Source organism: Vicugna pacos, chromosome 8 (assembly GCF_048564905.1).
Source record: "Vicugna pacos chromosome 8, VicPac4, whole genome shotgun sequence".
NCBI classification, from domain to species: domain Eukaryota; kingdom Metazoa; phylum Chordata; class Mammalia; order Artiodactyla; family Camelidae; genus Vicugna; species Vicugna pacos.
Genome location: NC_132994.1, coordinates 76,191,589 through 76,195,327, shown reverse-complemented (window position 1 = coordinate 76,195,327; position 3,739 = coordinate 76,191,589). Strand labels below are relative to the sequence as shown.

Here is a 3,739-nt window from a genome sequence, read left to right as displayed (position 1 = left end):
CCGTGGACTAGTCCTTTCACTTCCCTGAATCACATTAAGCTACCAGCACAGTATGTAGACCATAAACCCCAACCTTGAAATGGCAGGGGGACTGCAGTCCGTGGGTCACGCAGCACTGCACTGGATTCTGGGAAAGGCTCTGAGGCTTTGCTGGCCACGCTGCATGGGGCTTCCTTTGCAGTCAGAGGGGCTTCTGCTCCTCCAGAATCCCACGGGCAGCGTGGCTGCTTCCTGTAGATGTGCCCAGTCTTTGGCCTCCCGCCTGTCTGTGTCCACTTCCCATGGCAGTTTCCAACGCATGGGGTGCAATTTTCCCAGTTTCCTTACACCTTTACAGGCAGGCGGTTCCCAGTCTCCTGTGTGACATAATACAGCCCATTATGAGAAGATGGAGCCTGGCTCATGCCACTCTCAGCCCCTGACAAATACCAGAAAAGACAATCGAAGCGCTCTCCCCTCCTGCTCTCGTTCAGGGCTCCCAGAATGACACTGTCCTGCTTGGGGACTCTCGTGAGCAAGTTGCTTTTAAAAGCGCTCCTTAGCCTAGTTTTACGAAACTGTTAATCCTGGATTCTGAGCACAGCTGCTCATAAAGCCCCAGGGATCTCACTCTCAAACAAGGAGCGACTGAAATCTGCTATGGAGAAAGGTAAATTCCAGGCCCTCTGCCGTGTGTCTTTAATACGCTCTCACGAGAAGGAACAGGAGGAGCCCGACAGAGCCCGGGGAGCTGCTGTCACGCCAACCAGGTGACCTGGTTAAGGACGTGAAGCATGGGCTGCAGTCCAGGAACAAACAGCGATGCTTCGGAAGGTCCACCCGTGTCGGGTTCAGTGCCGATGTTCCCAAGAGCGCGGAACTGTTCAGTAAGGACAGTAATATCCGTGAGGCGGGCAGGAGGCGTCGGGCTTCGGCGGGTGCTAATCTCGTCTGACGCAGGTCTAAAAAGAAAATCATCATCAATTTCTTGATGATGGCTAAAGATTAAGTGGAAAATCTAGCTAAGACTGTGGGGGAAAGGTAAAATCTGGTGTGAACTCTGCACACAGATGCTCTGTGTGTGCTTACTGGATGGAGGAACTAATTAACAGAGGGGAGAAACACTGCTCTGTGGACTGAGACGCAGTAACGTCCAGGTAACAGACAATCCAAAGCAGAAAACGCTTTTCCCACGTCTTCTAGGGACGTTCCTCCCCAGTGGAAGAACAAAACTGTTATTTGCCTTTTTGGGGAAAATGAAATGAAATAAGCTATCTCCAAGAAGCAGACAAAAATTTTGCCCTTAAAAACGTATTTTAAAAGTTTTAAAAAGGAATGTTTACCTCGAACCTCTGCTCTATGCAGATCAGAAACCCTACCCAGGTAGTCATTCATTTCGTAGGATTTGAAACCACCACCAAAACAAAGAACCAAAAGGCCCCGGCAGCCGGCAGGAGGCAGGGGTGACAGACCTTCCCTCTTTCTCTGGTTTTCTGTTCCCGGCAGCTTTTCTCTCACAGATCTGCATCCGCTGCAGAAGCCAGACCTGAGCTCTGAATCGGAGACGGGCTTTGTGGGCTGCCAAAGGATTCTAGCTTTGGATTTGTTTTGGTGGGGGGGCAAAATTTAAATTGGAATGGTTAATGTCCTTATGGAGTCTGCTGTCACTAGTTTTTATTATTAATATTTATAGCCTCACTGAAATTCATTAAGCACCTCTGAACATGCTACTGGCGTGAAGTTAACTTGAACGATCATTATCAACATTTTAATGATATTATATTTCCATGTGAAGATTTTCAACTCTTTCCATGAATTAAGCAGCTTCACAGTTGGTGATGATTCCAGGTTCTTCTCTCCCAACCACAGACCTCTCCTTAGTCCCCACTTAGAGAGATGGCTACTATTTGAGACTTTGGACAATGGTGTGGGTTCTGCAAAAAACATGAGTGGATTCTATCTTCTTGTGAGGTCCGGAAGGGGCCACAATGGCCGTGTTCTGACACACACGGGACAGGATGCCTTAACTCTGGGACCCACTGGATCTGGGTAGCAGAAACATCAAACATTCAAAAGGCGCTACTGACTTTGTACCTTGTTTCCCCACACTTATCTCTGTTACAGTGTTTATCTTGATTTTTCCATTACGAAGACCTGATGTTACAAAATCCACCTTATTCACATTTCTTTGAAGCAAATAGGCAGAACACAGTCAGGAACCTCACTGTGAATTTAGAATTGGTCATGATGATTATATTTTTGAGAAATGTAATGTTAAAAAACCTTTAAAGCTACCTGATTTTCCAACTAAGCACGGACATTTTAAAATTATATACATTCAAGTATGTATGAAAGAGCATGAGGTCTGACACACTGCTGGACTGCAGTAACTACTTCAACTGAATGCAAACAAAAGACAAAATTACTCTCTAAGCCTTTAACTTCAGGCTTTGCCCAATAATAGAATGTGACCTAAATTTACTGACACCCTTGCCTACCTAGTCTGCTGTATTTCAGAATAATTAGATTATATCCTATGACATAAAGTAGAGAAACAAAACACACAGAAAACCATAATGAACGAGCACACTGCCGTGTTCTGCTCAGAAAGAGGAGGCATTTGGTGTGTAAATATTATATTTGTCTTTCCTTATTTCAAGATTAAAGATTAAGAATATATTCCAAATATACCTATTTTTATTTTAAAATTGACTGCAATGCTTTAGTCATTTGCTACCTTTTCAGACTATAATGTACCTAAACATATGATCATATTCAAAATCTACTGTAAAAAAGAATATTATTATAAATAATTATAAAATTTTGAATAAATAAAACATCCTCAAGCAACAGAAATACTCAAAAGAGAGAAAATGCATTGCTTCCCCTTTTGAGGTGACAGTCATTGCAAGTCCTCGTTCTAAACGTTATAAAGGCAAAGGATTTACCCTGACTTTATGGGAGGGACTGTAGTTCACCCTGGCTAATGAGAAAAAGTTCTCCATCATGAAAAATGCAAGGTCTAATAAATGTAGGAGAAATGATGGATTTAGCAAAGAACCATTTTGCAACTGCCAAGGAAATCATAGGTTTGACAAGGATCCACCAATGGGTTCAAAACTATCAGATGATAGCTGGTGAAGATGAAGCTATTCTCTGGGCTTCCCACAAAGTAATGACTCCACAAATGACTTATAATTGCAGGTAGTAAAAGTGAACCCATACAAGGAGGGTCCCATGGTCACCACTTAACCAAGTCATCAGACTGAGCATCGAGGTAATGTGAAGTGAACAGTATCACCTAAGGTGCGTCCTTGCCTGAACGGTTCTCCCAAACTCAATCAAGAGCCACCTGTTTGCACAGGGAACTATATTCAACATCTTGTAGTAACTTATGGTGAAGAAGAATCTGAAAACAAATACATGTATGTTCATGTGTGACTGAAGCGTTTTGCTGTACACCAGAAATTAACACAACATTGTAAACTGACTATACTTCAATTAAAAAAAAATACAAAAAAAGAGTCATCTATTTGCACCTATTTCCTGCCAGTTATCCAGTGCAGTTATTAATAAGGGCCCTTTTTACTCTCAAAAGTATTCCAGTCTGGATGATACACTATATGGTTACCCTATTTAAATCTGACTTAGAGTGAACAGGAAATGCAAGGGACAGGAGAATCAGTTAAATGACACCATGAGGAAACAATCAGTAAAATCCAGAAAGCAGAACATTCCGCAGAAGAGTGGCCAGGCTTCT

At 42.9% G+C, this 3,739-nt stretch overlaps 1 long non-coding RNA gene across 1 annotated transcript; it reads left to right on the top strand.

Annotated features, from left to right (window-relative positions):
• Window positions 1-442: 442 nt before the first annotated feature.
• LOC140697938 (uncharacterized) lies at window positions 443-3,507 on the top strand. The gene is made up of 2 exons (XR_012075321.1): window positions 443-649; window positions 3,184-3,507. It is a non-coding gene; the product is annotated as an uncharacterized lncRNA (long non-coding RNA).
• The last annotated feature ends 232 nt before the right edge of the window (window positions 3,508-3,739 follow it).